The 16,691-nt window shown below is 34.4% G+C and overlaps 1 long non-coding RNA gene across 1 annotated transcript; it reads right to left on the bottom strand.

The window, feature by feature from the left end:
• Positions 1 to 553: 553 nt before the first annotated feature.
• Positions 554 to 9,837, bottom strand: LOC138317047 (uncharacterized). Its single transcript, XR_011207703.1, has 3 exons — positions 9,659 to 9,837; positions 3,214 to 3,280; positions 554 to 1,370 (listed from the first exon to the last, which is right to left on the bottom strand). It is a non-coding gene; the product is annotated as an uncharacterized lncRNA (long non-coding RNA).
• Positions 9,838 to 16,691: the final 6,854 nt, after the last annotated feature.

Here is a 16,691-nt window from a genome sequence, read left to right as displayed (position 1 = left end):
CATAGCTTTAAACATGACACTGATTTAAAATAACTTGTGGTTTGTTTGTTGTTTGTTGCCATTGTTACCAAATGAAACGTGAAAATGAACACAAATAAAACTACTAAATGGATGATTATGAAACATGTTTGGTCACATTTTCAAAAGTAACATGGCACTTGTCTGACATGGTCTTAAATCGTGTGGTAATATTAGTTAACCTTTTACATGCAGTTATATTTGTCTTTTTTGTCAAGCTTCAGTGAAATAAGACTCTCCTTTATAAATACAAAACGACGAACATACTACAGTCTCAAAATTACACCAGGATTCCTGACAGCCAACACAACGCATATTGTAGAGGACGCACTTATATGAATTTACCCAAATGTTTGACACGTAACTAATATTACAACCATCACTCAGGTGCTTAAAATCTACGAAAAAAGAAGTAATTAAATATTATATAAGAGATATTTGTATTTGTTTTTCACACGAAAAAAGTGACCAAAACATTCAGAAAATAGACAAAAAATATTTAAAATAGACAAGAACGAGACAAATTTGTGCGGACCTTTTCATTAATAATTTCTGAAATTTTAAAAACATTAAATCTAACGTTATAGTGCTGTTTATTATCAAAACAGTAAATTACAAATTACTACAAGTTGATCTAAAACATTTATAGATTAGATTTTTATAGGATGTTATTTTTCTTTCGCCGAACTATACGTGGCGCATCATACAAAATGTAACAAACATTCTGAGCTTCGAAGTCGTTCTAAGAGACCTCTTTAGAACAATAGTCGTAATAATAATCCTATACCTTTTACAGTTTTCAATATCATTCAAGCAGAGGTGTGAATATGGCGACAGGCGTTTCGGTGGATTCATTGTACTAAATTTTGACTTAATTTGACGCGTCGTTTTCCCCAAGGACAGAATGTACCTGTTATATTGATATACGAAGAGAGTTCCTAACAGCGGCTAACCTTGTACGAGCACCTTTCGTGCCTCATCCATATTTAATGATACCTGATGCTCGGCCAAAAACAATAAACAGAGCAAACTTGAGCTAGCTGTGCCTTCAAAGCCGAGTGCGATCATCCTGCTAATCCCATTATCGTTTTATTCATTACTAATTGTTCCTGTCGATTTCTTTTCTCTTGTGGCTTCATTTAATCAAAGCAAACTCATTCTACGCTGCCCCAGCCAGTACATCTAAACCGCTTCCGGTACGCAGTGACATGCGCATTGACTTCTTGTTTGGTAATTGATCGGTTAGGAAGAAATCTACATCACATCACTTGATCAAATTGTTTTCGAATGCAAATGTTGAGGCGAGCTGTCTGTCTCTTCTCTCAGACACGGTGTCGTGGCAGTCATTCGTCCTGTAAACAAATAACTACTAATTATACAAGCTGATTAAAGTGGTTTCAGCACGCATCACAAACGAAGCCGGAATACATAGCGGCATTAACGTAGACAGCACTCCATGGTGGACTCAAGTATTCCTAATTTGTTGACTTAATCTATTTTTTGTTACAAACTTATTTAACACGAAAGATCTTTGCATAAAGAAGTCTTTAAGAAAATCCTTATCATCTCGATTAAGTATATATATAGCTGATACTTCTACGAACACCATGTCTTTTGCATTTAAGTATTGCAAAAAAGCATTTGTTCAATTGAATTCGTGAATAGGCTTCTTAGCATATCAATAAAAGCGTTGGGAAGATATTGCCATCGACTAAGGATATTTCCACAGTAAAATAACTTGAATGAGGACATTGATTCACATTAACGTTGGACAACAAAACCAGGTCATATGTAGAACCCGTGGTGGCAGTACTGTAGTGTGATTTATAGTAAAACCGATTATGGAGTGAATTAATGTAATGAACAGTTGAACGTTATATTGATAAAGCATTCATTTTGTATTGACACATTAAAAGCTACAAAAACTGGCTCAATATGTGTTAACGGAAAGGGAAATGGCAAAGCCCTGACTGTGAGTGTACACATTCAAGCGGCATACAAACACCAGTCATAGGATTTCCACAAAGCTGTTAGTGCCAGGTCGTTACAGCATTTCCAGTAATGTAACACAGCACCATTCGTAAAGGAACCACGGTCAATGATATTTATTTTATTGTATCATGCCGTTTTTATTGGACATGTTTATCCGGTATCAGCCCCCGTTCGCCATTTTGTAATACAGTCACATTTCTCATTAGCGGTGCACACATGACAATACTGATAGCGTCCGGCACAATACACCATAATTAAATTATACATCGTATTAGAAGGATAGTTCCATCAACAAATTGAACGGCGGCAAGACATTTGAAGGCAGAACTGGAGCGGTAGGCCAACCTGATAAGGCCTTCCTCTCAGCGCTCAGCCACATGTAAATCAAATCAGGCAAATACAAACTGATTATCTCTACTGCGATATTAAGAATTGTTCCTTTTTATCATGATTGGTTTACGTGGAACACATTGTGCTCAAACTGAATTCAATAGTTATTAGAGTCGCGGACCCTTCTACACTGTCTATTTGCCTGCACTTGTTTCCTTAGATAAGACCGTCCTGCTACCGATCATCATTCGCTCTTTCCTAGAACCAGTGTCGTCTTTGGGTCATTAATCTCTTATCTTAAGTACGTCTGATTTCCCGCAGGCATTTAATTATTGAAAGTAACCTTCCCCGTCCCCCAAACTCTACACAAGAGACGGACAGGACGGATGGAGCCGCCTTACCAAAGTCCCTGTGCCCCACGTGGAGCCAACACACTTACATGTCCTTCCTAACTCGGCGGACGCCTGGGGGACAGCGCCTCGCAAAGCGCGTGTATTACATAGCAACTCGTGTAATTGCAGTGTAACTAGCGCTCTGCAGGTTATCATACTATAAGTGGTTACAAATCAAACAGTGCACAATGACTGCAGATAAAGGAAATCAACTCTTTAAGCACATATAATTCTTCCTTAACGGTAGTGATGTAGGCGCCGATATTTCAAGCTGAATAGAACGGGTTTTTTCTGGAATCGTTGTACAAAGAAAGTAATTTGTAGAACATGAGACTAATCTCCCTAGTTATAAAGATGACATAAACTATGTGGTAGAAACATCTAGCCAGTGGACATTTATGGAAGTTACGTCCAAAAGAGTAGAGCAAAATCATATTCTGTTAAACAAAGCATTATTGAATTGTCGATAGAAATAACTCACATGAGACCCCCGCAATGCTAGGTAGCCATCGGTATCCTCTCCAGCTCATCATGGGGAATTGATAAAACTGCCGATTGAAAGAACAATGAAAATAACTTCGCTAGACATTTATTTTTCATTATGTGAAGCAGAACAATTACGCTGTCATTTAGCATGCCACTTATATATTGCGCACTTGAAATTCTAAAAAAGCATCAGCTCAGCATAACATGACGATATTATTAACTACTTTGAAAATAAATGCATCGGCTACTTTCCAATAACAGTTCATTTACACAACCTTCCTTCATCAGTTACACTCAAGATATGAAGATTACAAAAATACAAAATACTAAAGGAGGAGTGTCAATTTGGACCCTCTAGTGGCCATGACAGATAAGCATTATTTTTTTTACAGATACTCGGGGATTAGGACATAACATATGATTAATGTCAGGTCGGAGTCCCTTGTGAGTTATGGGGGGGGGGGTAAACCGGGGGGGGGGTTGTTTTGTCCAGTTTTGTTGGAACCAAATTATATTTTTGAATGATTTTTTATAAATTATAATGCATTTATGTGTTAAAAACAAAACAATTTGGAAAATATAACTTGGTGTCAAAAATAGGTCACAGTAACCTAATTTTGTTAAATGTCGATCATTCAAGAATAAAGTTCATCTGGTGCCATAATGTACCTGGCAAAATGCTATATACATTATATTAAATTGCATTGAACAATATATGTGCATATTATAAACTTAGGCAAAGGATATTGTGGATTAGAAAGGATTGGGGAGGGGGAGAGATGAAGGGGGATTTTTATTCTTTAAATTTTAAAACAGCAATTAATGTTTTAGCTTATTTTCAAAGGGCAATATACTTGCTCAAATACTTTGCTATAAAATCTTGAAAAGAAATATGATTTTGTAAATGTTTTTGAAATATGCGTTGTATTTTATATAATTACATTCTCTCAAATGTAATTCATTACAGAAAAATAATAATATTTGAGTCAGTTTATCTTACTTCTGAATAAAGCAATACATTTATTGGTGTTTTAAAGTTTAAAAAAAAAATAAAAAAAATATGCTCCCCCTCCCCAATCCCATCTCATCCAAAATATTTTTGTCTAAGTTTATAACATGCAAATGTATTGCTCTATGCAATTTAATGTGGTTTTTTTTGGTATATATATATAATTTTTTTAGCACTCAGAGATGAGATATCAGACATGTCAGACGTTTTCAGTGTCGTCAGCATCGTATTTGTCTAAACCCTAAGTACCAATACATTCACTTTCGTCCGTAATTCGCACCCTTTTTGCATATGATTAAGACTCTTCTCCCGTCACTTTCAGATCTAATAAGCTATTTAACTCGAACTTTTTATTGATATCAGTAATAACATCACCAAATATCTTTATTCAAATATTCTTCCTTTCACTACAATTTTTTTTTGCTTTTCACTTCAACCCTTTCATTAGCAATTACGTCATACAAATATTCTGCTTTTCAATATTCTCTTTTTCACTTTCACTCATGTTTTCTCGCTCGCGTTTATATCTAGAGTTCATACCTACTCATACATAAACACATACTTCCATGCTTAAAACCAACTAAGTTACTCTATACACAAATATGTACCTTACATACAATATTTCCACTATTTTTTTTATCGTTTTTCTTTCTTTTTGTTTTTGTTTTTGTTTTTCTCATTTATCCCCCTTTTGTATTGTTAAATGTGATAAATTAGATGTGTTGACCTTGAAAATTTGCTTTTCTGTCTTTAGTCTCTTTTTCTGGTATATTATGGCACCAGAAAAAAAAACTTATTATGTCAACTGAGATGAAGTCTCAAGTGACCTATTCTAATCGCCTTTTGTCCGTCGTCGTGCGTCGTCCGTCGTATGTTCGTAAACAATTTACATTTTCGACTTCTTCTCAAAAACCGCTGAAGCAATGTCAACGAAATTTCGTACAAACCTTCTAAGGCATAAGGCCAATCAAAATTGTGAATTATATGACCCCACCCCCAGGGGGCTGTGGGAGGGGCAAAAAGGGGTAAAATTGACTAAAATTTCAAAAATCTTCTTCTCCACTCACATATGTGATAGAATCGAATACTCGTCATAGATAGAAAGGTCTTAAGGCCCTCTACAAAAGTTGTGAATTATATAACCCTGGGATCTCATATTTCCCTCTTGGTAGGTGGTCAAGTTTACTATAGTTTATATAGGAAAAACATATTTATGAACGTGTGCTTATCTTTCATAGGCAATTAGTCAGACTGGCCGACCCCCAAGGGTCTTAGAGGCGGGGCAAAAAGGGGTCAAATAGGCTTAAAATTCAAAAATCTTCTGAATTCACAGATTTGATGGAACCAGATATTCTTCATAGATTGGAAGGTCTTTAATGCCCTTTACAAAAATGGTAAATTTCATGGCCCTGAGATCTCAGATTTTCCCCTGGGGAGGTGGTCAAATTTGCTATATATTTATAGGAAAAACAAATTTATGAACATTATTTGCTTTGTTTTCATAGGTAACATCATATCCATATTGGTCCTGACCGACCCCAAAGAGCCAGAGGGGCGGGGCCAAAAGGGGTCAAATTGGGTAACTTTTCAAAAATCTTTCTTCTGAATTCACAGATGCGATGGAACCAAAACTCTTCATTGATTGGAAGGTCTTAAGGCCCTTTACAAAATCTGTGAATTTCATGGTCTTGGGATCTCAGATTTTCCCCTGTGGAGGGAGTCAAATTGGAATTTTAAGCATAAGGTTTGGTAAAATAATACACTAACTATCAAAATGAAAACCAAAAAATAAAAATTCTAATACGAAGGTTCAACTTTAAAGTTTATTCTAATTGGTAAATACTTTTTACAGATTTGAACCATCTTTGCAATGCTCTTTCTGTATCAGCACTCAGGTGACCGTCAAGCCCTTTTGGACCTCTTGTTTCTGACATAATTGACATTTTACAGAATTAGGTCACTGTGACATAAATTTAGACCCTAGGTTATATTTTCCAAAATATTTTATTTTTAGCACATAAATGCATTATAATTAATAAAAAAGCATTCTAAAATATAATTTGGTTCCAACAAAACTGGACAAAACAGAAAATTGCCCCTCCTGTTTAACCCCCCATAACTCACAGGGGACTCCGACCTGACATTAATTATATGTCATATCATGATGTTCTAATGCCCAAGTATCTGTAAACAAAAAATCATGCTTATCTGTCGTGGCCACCAGAGGGCCCAAATTGACACTCCTCCTTTGTTCTACGACCACAAAAGAAAATTCGGATAGAATTTGGAATTGATAACGGTAGATTGAAATAACCCTAAAATGTAATAAAGCAAAAACCGGGTAGAAAGGGAAAAGAGTAGTGTATAAATGGAAATTATCTTAACATTATTGTATGTGTAAAGAGGTCGCCTTTAATGTCAATACATCTACCGGAGAATTCATGTACACATGTTCTTTAACGATCAAAAGGGTTTTGTAATTAGTGTACATCCTAAAATAAACAATAGAAATGTGTGTATAATGAACACATCAATAAGGACTACAATGAGAAAGCATCTAATCACAGATTCGCATCTTGAAAATGAAAAGCACATCATCATACCATCAAAGTTAAATTGCCTATAACTTGGACCGTAAAAAAGTAAATACGACCATTTTTTTAAATTTGTGACTTCCATAGCTTTATACAAAAGTACACAGCATTATTATTTATCAAGAGCGGCGGAAATAGACAACAGAATAAACTTAATTTTTCAACTCATCGACAGAATCTTAAATGATAAAACCAAAATAAAATATAGTATTAATGTTCCCTTGATTAACCTGGTAGTTCGTATCGCTGACCTTGGACACTTGTAGTGTTTCCTCACGATATAATCCTGCACGCTTGGATAGGTCGATACTCGTCAGGAAAACGATGATTGGTATCAAAGATGTTGGAGTGTATATGAGGGGATGTGGGGAAACCTTGACCATACATACTTCAATATATCAACATTTTTAATTAACCATTATTATTACAACCGAAGTCTGACTAAACACAACAATTGTTCGTTATATATTAAAGGTCTACCCAACAGATTATAATAATAATAATTATAATAACATTTGTTGTTAATTGCAATTCATTGAAAACTATTTAAATGCAGATAGCAAAACATGCATACTTTGATTCTGATACATGTATAGGGTTGTTTGTTTTGGTTATTACCCTAATTCTATGGGTGATGTATTTACTTTATGTTAATTGAGATCCAATCTATCAATTCCAATGAATTTGATATATCTTTTTTATTGAACTTGTATTATATCATGTACCTATAATTTAGAAAGCATTACTGTTATATAATCTAAATATTCAAAATAAAAATACATATATATATATATATATATATATATTAAGAAAAAAATATATCAACACGGCATTCCTTTTCGCTAACGTTTTCAGGCCTTTCAGGCCATCTATATATATATATATAGGGGTCAAAGAAGTAATATCAACAGGAGTTTCCAGATGACACGGGATCCAATCAAACGTAAGTTTGTAGGATACGAATCACTTCAAATTGTAAATATGGGACAAGTTTCAAATTTTCAAGGCGATCTGCCCCTTTATCAAGACACATAAAATGCAGAACAAAAAGAAGTAGACAAATATTTAACTTAAGGATGTACACCTCTGAGAAGTCACAATTTTCTTGTATTAAACTTTTTTTCTCATATAGATTTTTGGAAATAGGAGTTCATCCCATACAAGAAAATGGAAGAAAAAACATATGTCGGTGAGCTTGTTTTTGAGCTATTGTCACTCAAAGATACCAAGTTGACAAAATCTTAGATTTTTGGAATTATTGCCGTTTTGACCATATACACAAGAGTTTAAAGCCATAATTTCCTAATGAAATGTTTGATATGTATGGAAGTTTGAAGAATTTATTTTCCTGTAGTCTTCTTTGAACATATACAAATTAGGCAGAAAAATGGGGGTGAATGTGCTTACTTTTTTGCCCCATTTGAATATTTGTTATTTTTCAGTATTTTAGAGTAACAAATAAAAGTGCTCAAATTACCATTAAATGTTAAAATAAAGTGACAAATGCGTATCACTTCACGCAACGATGCTCAATTTTTTAATAACCACGAATCTAGTAAAGATTAACAGTAAAAATTAGCTCGATACAGATAAAAATGCTGGTGCAGTGATGATTTAAGTAAAAACAATTTCGGTAAAAAATGGTTAAACTATGGCTCTTCTGAAAGAGGAAAAAGACACAATTTCAAAATGGCCTCCAAATGGTCCATTTCTTAAAATCCCTGTATAAAAAAATCTACTGAAAATAGAAATGTAATTTTTTGACAAAATTTGCATCTGGCAACTTGCTACAGATATTGATAGAATGAATTTGAAAATCTCATAATTTCTTTGATCTTTGTCGAAACGAGACTTCAACGGGACTGAAACCTCAGAAGAATACATCCTTAACAGCACAATGGAGCGCAATTTACCCTTCGGCAAGTGGCAGCCGAAGGCCGCATCTTATATATGTAGGCTAAAAGTGTATGACCCGCTGACACTTTACAATAACTTACCAAATTCAATGTTGGCAATTTGTCTTATTAATGCAAACCATTTCAAACTGACGGTGTATCTGTTAAAAGATCAATGCATACCAAACTAATCAAACGGGACAAACAGGGAATGAGATTCCAAATGGATGGTCAGATGGCACAGTGTCCAGTTTAAAATCTTCGATCAATCCTGAATAGATATATAAATATATACTACAACTTTTAAAAGAGGTTGTGCATCAGTAGATACTCAAAATAATAAATACAAACACGGCATTCCTTTTCGCTAACGTTTTAGACCACCTTCAGACGATTATCTATTTACTTTAGCTTAGACAGGTGACGTCATAGTAAATGATGACGTTATAATAGACAATAACTGCAGGGGAGATAACTGTACTGTCCAGACCCTGCAAATAAAATGTGTTTGAAAAATTATTTAAACCATTATTGAATGGTTTTTAATACAATAATATGTACATAATGCAATGATTTGTAATAATAATTTGATAATATGATACCTGTAACTAAACTTATGGACAGTACCGTAACCTCCCCTGCGGTTATTGTCTATTATGACGTCATCATTTACAATGACGCAACCTTGTATCGCCTAAAGATGGCTTGATGTTTTACCTTCGAACTCCTAACCCCACGTGATGTATTATTTCTATCGTCATCGGTTTATTCTCTGTGTTGTAACCGATATTTTCATATTAAACGTTGTAAATGTGTATTATTGTATGTTCAGCTAATAATTGTATTTGACACATGGAGCATCTTAGAATATGTTTTCTGTCGGAATGTTTATTTACATGATCAATGTAACTGTTCATCATTCGCAGCATTTGAAAACCTTACCTGTATTGTTGTGACATTCGTCCTTGGGTCGTCATGATTAAGGATCCTTGATGTGTTATGATTTTCTTAAAACGCAGATGTATTTTTACTGAAGTGCCTATTTCTCTACTGTATCATAGGGTGGTTCCGCTCTTCTGTATATGATGTTACAATACATTATCATCAAGTGTTATTATACATGCGAGTCTACATATCATAATCCATATTAGTTTAACATACAATTATACATAAATTATTGGATGATTTAACAATCACTCGAATGGATAATGCTGAGATGTTTACAAGGCACGTACTCATTAAATGTTTTGCAAAACGAATTATTATCAATGGAACAAAGAGCATGGGAATGATTAATTTCCATCTACTAAAACCGGAAAGCTGACATACATTTCGCTTTACATAGATATATATCATTAAAACATGAATTCACATTTTTAGTGAAATTGGCATATGGATAATTTGGTGCTGATTTATGCGCTTCTGAATTACAAAATACAAGTATGTCTGCATAAAATGTTTAATATTTTTAATGTATATGTGCTTATACTATTAAGTTAAATGAATGAAGACAGATCCTTATTACATCATTTGATCATCATGGCTGTTGTTATACGTCAAAGTAGCGTTTGTTATTTATTGTTTGGTAATCTTATCGATGAAACCGTTAGATGCATTACGCTGCTAAGGATATTGTTATCATTTATATATTTTTCCAATTACAGAGAAGTTTTTATCGTTACATGATGAACGAATATAAGAGCTGATCTGATGTTTAAGTTTATACAATATATGCGACTGTTTGCGGTAATTACACTTTAGCAGTATAGTTTGATTTTACCCTCTCTCAGGAAACACAAAGTGCCCGCAAAACAACTTATTTATAGTAATACTGTTATGTGTACAGACCTGATATTGTTGTGTGTACAGACCTGATATTGTCTGTGATATGTGTAGCAACAAATATAAATTTAAAAAAAACCCACACACAAATGATCCGTGTTTAATTATTTTTCCGAGAAATCTGGCTGACCTGTTTGAAGATTTTAACACCATGATATTTTAGTTATGTTATTGTTATTTATCGCAATGTTACTAAAATACCAATAACTTATGTGATGCAATATATTGGTTTTTTTTTATATATTTTTCATCTTGAAATAAAATAAGAAACTCTTTTCAATGATGGTAATGATGCAAAGTGGGTTTTGTAACTGAAGAATAATACTAATTCGTCTTCTGTTTGAGACAGAGTAAATGATACTGTTCGTCAACGGTGTAGCATCCTGATATATATAATTCCAAACTAAACCAATTAAAATTATGTGTAAATACCTCTTTATATTTTTTTTTAATAAAAGATCGATTGATCTATCCGAACGTGCCCTGAATACTGTTTCCGGTTTGGTTGATATGTTCACTTCCTTTCTGTGTTAGACATGGCTGTCAAGTGCTGAGAAGGTTCAGACCCTGCACCACTTACGTAGGTAGAGTTTATGTAGACGGACTGTGTTGTGTACGGATTGGTCCTAATCAGGACTGTTGTTCACCACAATGTCACTTGTCAAAACCACGGATAAAGTATTCCAACACTTGTGTCGCGAATTCTAATTCACCACTCTGGCTTCTCATCATGGTTTTATCGCATTGCCGACATATATTTCATCCGAACACCCGCCGTGAACACTCCGTGGAATGTGTTAGGAGGTATGGGGGTCTGGAGGGGCCTCCCATCACTAACATCCAATAAAATCCTATATTAGACAAAGGAGTAAAAATGTAATAATATATACATACATTATGATAAAATATATTTGAATAGCAATTTTTATTTAGTTATATTTTTGTTCGTCTATTATAACGAAATTGATGTTAAACCATCCAAGATATCGGTACTCTTCTTGGCCAGTACACTTCTTATCAATTCCTTAATTTTCTTTTGGCGAAACATATTGAATTTTCATCATTGTACTGTCTAAAAATATTACAAATGTTGAAATATAAATTTTGTTAAATGCATACTGGTGACCGTTCCATTGTAACATTAAAAAATATTTTAAATTCTATATGAAATATAAAATACAATCACCTTTTTATTCAAATATGATAAATTATGTTTGAATATAAATAATTTGACCGATAAACTACATGCTGTGAATTAATATGATAGGAACAATCCAACTTGCGTGATAAGAATGAAACACGTTGTTTGCTTCAGTGTTTTATTTGTTAACGAAATTTTGACCAAACATTATCTTTCATACAGGAAAACAATTGCAATTACTCAAACGCCTAGCAAAACGGAATACCAACATTAGAAGATAGTTGTGTCATGTTAGATAAGAATTTATATGTACATTCTTTCGGTCAGAATTTGAATGAGATAAATTTGTATTAGTGTAGGTTTGTGTTAAGGCTATTTATGATATGTTGTACGATGAGAGATGGCGTGATACGGATGTAAACATCCAGGCGAATGTTTATGGATATATTAATGTTGTTAACACGAGTGGAGTGAACATCGGTGGCTGGAATGCAGACCTGATAACGGACGAGGATATGTAGAACAAAGATAGATAGTAATGGTGACAACACCCTCCTTGTTGTTTGATCCGATTATCGACCCCGCCCACATCAACCCCGCCCACCCACCCTACCTACCACCTACGCTGTTACCACACACTTTCTGGTATCACTTATTCATCTCAAATTCATCAGTGTTTTTAACAATTTGATTCAAATTAATGAGCAATATTTCTATGGTATAAGGGCCAATAACAGTAAATCTGCGTTTTTGAAATAATGTGATACTGATACTCCTTATTCATGATCAATAAATTTATTTGTATTTGATGTTGATTTGTGAAATAAAAACGTTATCAACGAACATCTTTTGTTTTTAAATGCAATGCTTGCCTTCTGAATTTGAACGCTAATTATGCGACCTTGTCTCTTTTGTACTCATTTTTCATTTGGAGTAGTATTGATTATCTGGGTCACAGCTTCAGTTTCTGGATTCTGACTATCAAACTGAATGACCGATTCACTATACTTTGATCATCAACATACGTGTGTTGATATATCAAAATGTATGTTATAAAAAGTGTTTCTGATGCTTACATCAGCCTAGTCTATTCAATATGTGGATAAGATATATAGAGGTACAATATGACATTCTCCAATCGCTATATAATTATGATTACTTTAATAATCCTTAAATTTAAACTAAAATGTTACTATACTACAAATCCACGAGAGAGTGATATTTTTTTCAAACCTTATAACCAACATGACAGGACTTAGTTTCCTGACATTAGCTAAATGTATCAAAAATGATTAGGTATTAAGGAAAGAAATGAAAAATTATTTATATTTACATCAGGAAGCCAAATGAATATTTAAAATCTAACTCTGTGATAAAATACTATAAATTGCATTTACTTTATTAAAATTGTTTCCATATGTCATTCGATTGACAATTATATGATTTTTATCATTAATCGCAATGGTTTGATCACACAAGTTATAATGCACTACACAGTGATGTGGAAGGCAAAATTCAATACTTGTACTATTTCTGTCGACTTTCGCCTTTACATATAGTACATTATATTAACAATGATAAAGAACATAAGCCTAATACAATAACAAGTCTAATGATGAACATAACTGGCAACGTCTAATGAAATAAGGGAAAATGATATAACCATATAGGCGAACGTTAAACAGCGTAACACAACTATCTTCACCTATCAGCTTTCAATTTTAGAAATATTTAAAACGGAAAATAAGAAAGCATATTTCGTATACCTCGAATTGTTAGCGTCCAGATTTTTGTATGGTTTCCATGCCCATGCGGTGCTGTTTTATCGCCATATATATAACGTTGTGATATTTTAAGACATTTTTTGAATTCCCCGAGCGTGGTATGTAACCCTGCTTTACACCCTCACTAAAGAGCCTATGATTAATGGTAGGGCGCTGGGACATTACACTAATGTTAAAAGATTTGGAATTTAAATAAAGCAGAATTATCTCTTTATTATTAGTTTGTATTACATCGGACAGACAAGTGATTTAACAGATAGTGTAGCGAGACAGATCTACAAAACCTTACTGGAATGAGACATCAAAGCGCTGGCGGTGAGAGGAAACAGAACGACATAAAGTCAGCACGCTCCTCCTCCCCGGGTCCTCCTCTACACAACTAAACACTTACATCATATCTTACTTTGTTTTTGGTTCTTGATTTGAATTGAAATTAAATAACACACTGTTAAAATCCATTTCTAGTATTGCACCTAAACCCAGATAGAAGGAAACATATTTACAAACTTCCATTTTCCTGTTGAAACACCGGATGGACATTAATTGGAGACTGCGTCTTAAACATGGCGCTAACACTAATTGGTTGTGACGGTTTATGTACTCGTGAAAACGAATCCGTAAAAGTTGAGACGTTACCTCTTTGTCACTTTTACTGATACCTAAATGTACAACAGTGTTAAACAGGAGATGAAACATTCAATAACATTTGGCAAGACGGAAATTCTTAAACGCTTTCCATTAGTACATGGCCGTTGTCTGTTATGTGTTTACGTGTAACCCCTTAATACGAATTGAGGGAGTAATCAACATGTATTTAAATTTCAAATGATATTTCCTGGCACGAACATTCTTCGGTAATGTAGTTAAGGCATATCGAACATAATAGCTCAAGTCATTATTTCTGAATAGATTTGTACATCCCCATCCACCTCAAAGATTGCGGGCAATGTTTAGATAAATAGAATGCTTAAATTAAATCCGTTTTTATAAATAACGATTAGGCTTTTACTCCACTGAGAAGATATGTAAGTGCATAAGAAGAGAATAAGAATGTTTCACGGTGTTGGCCATTCTTTGTGATGGAGAACCGGTGCATTTTGTGGTCGCTAAGTCATTGGTGGAGCACGAGAAATACGTGGGTCACATAGCGACGCTTGATCTAACGTCAGGCAATCAAATGTACATCACTATTGATCGGGCTTTAAATGACCTCGTCTATAAACTTTAAAATATACCACGGAAAGGTAGTGACAATAGAAGAAGCGGAGACGGGCATAGAGTCCGGAATTTATCTCACTGAGTCAGATTGTTGGTCGGAGGTAATGAGCTGATTCAGGAACATCGGTGGACGACTATTGGACACACGCCTTTGAGAATCGTTAAGTTACAACCAGGTGGTCTAGGTGTAAACATGTTATGATAATCCTGAGTCAGTATCGAGATAGATGTGATTAATGACAAACATAGATAGTAGATGGCCAATGCCCCACTAGAGTCCCCCTGGCCCCTAATGACACTGCGTCACTGTCAATCATCGACACTTCATAAGTCATAACTTAGGCTCACTTTACGCTACAATTCGGATTGAAATCAGACCTTGTTTGATAATTAAAATGATATACATATTTGTCGGGTGGATGTAGGCAGCGTGTGTCATGTTCGGGATAAATCTTGACATTTTGTCTCCGAATCTAGATTGGCACTATAACAAGCATGTGTGGGTGTTCTGTCAAGGTGTTTCGACCGTTTCTTATTTGTTTATATCAAATAATATAAAAACAGTACTTAGATGGTATCTGTGGATTGTGTATCGGATAGCTAGAGGGCGCCCGAAGATCACACCTCCGTTCTGGTAAGCAGGTGCCCCATTCCGGGGTTGTAAGTACATTAGACGAGCAATGCAAGGAGTGACAATGCGAGGTAGTGTAGCGGTTGTCATACAAGTGATCGGGTGGATTGTGTTTTGTTGTGCGACCAAGCAAGCGAATCATTAGCTATCAAGCTTACATATCGCAACAACACATACCATTCAATCGGACGTGTCCTTTTACACAGAATCTGTGAAATATTAATTGCAAGGGTGGTGGGGGTCATACCACCCAAGTACCAACTCCTCTCGCCAGCACTCGGGCTAACGGGGACAAAGTGACGTCACTTTCCCTGGAAATTGTCAGGGTTATGTTAATGTCGATTTAAAAGTATATCGATCAAAAGACAATCCTAAATCAAATCGGCGTTATAACAGATCTGATACATCGAATGTTATTTATTGATAGGATTAGTGATGAAACATCTGTAGGTACACTGCTGCAGTCAGCGCGGTGTAAGGAAACTCCAGGTGTATATTGACAGCCCGTCCGCGCCGTCTTATATAAACATTACATACTACTTCTCTTTGATTTTCTAACCTCAGATGTTGCCGTCCTATGTAGAATTACACATGACGTCGTTTTACATCACCCAGATATCTGTACTGGTATGATATTTTCACCTGATCAGAGTTATGCCACATCTCCACTTCTTATCTTTTTTTATTATGTTTCTTCTTCATAAAGTTTATCGTTATTGCCATGCTAAATACAAATATTATTCCTTTGTCTCTATATGATTCCCACTTTTGCTCGTTCTATAACATTTCTGTGTAATAAATGTGTATATTCGTAAAATCAGTAATGCAATATTAATGGTTATGAGTCATAAAGGACTATGTATGATTAAGGCCCTTTTTGGCCCCAGATCCGTTGAATTTCTAATATTGAATACATCCTGGATATAATTTTCTTTCATACGTTTTGTGTCATAACACCTTTGCATTTTACTATTGTTACCATCTCAAACATACATATATTATGACAATGTGGAGATTTTGAAAGTTTTTTGTCTAGAAACCATAGAGCGCATCATTCAACATACTTTATATTTCTTTTAAAAATATATCTGACGTGCATACGTTTTATCAGTAAATATTAACTTTTTTCAAGATTGCGTTCCATTTTTTCGTATACAAAAAAACTGTTTAAAAAAAATGGCAAAAAAAGACATTTTTTACCAATTTGTTGAAATTATGTTTATTGTGTATAGTTACTAAGGCAACTAAAAGTGCGAGATTAAAAACAAACTGTCATTACTATTGAATCAGTGATGTACACAATATTTCAAATGTAAACAATTAACACTTAAAGATACATGCTGTATATCAATTTACCGT

This window comes from Argopecten irradians, chromosome 2 (genome assembly GCF_041381155.1).
Source record: "Argopecten irradians isolate NY chromosome 2, Ai_NY, whole genome shotgun sequence".
In the NCBI taxonomy this organism is placed as follows: domain Eukaryota; kingdom Metazoa; phylum Mollusca; class Bivalvia; order Pectinida; family Pectinidae; genus Argopecten; species Argopecten irradians.
The sequence above is the reverse complement of the archived record's forward strand: the minus strand, read 5'-3'. Positions and strand labels throughout refer to the sequence as shown.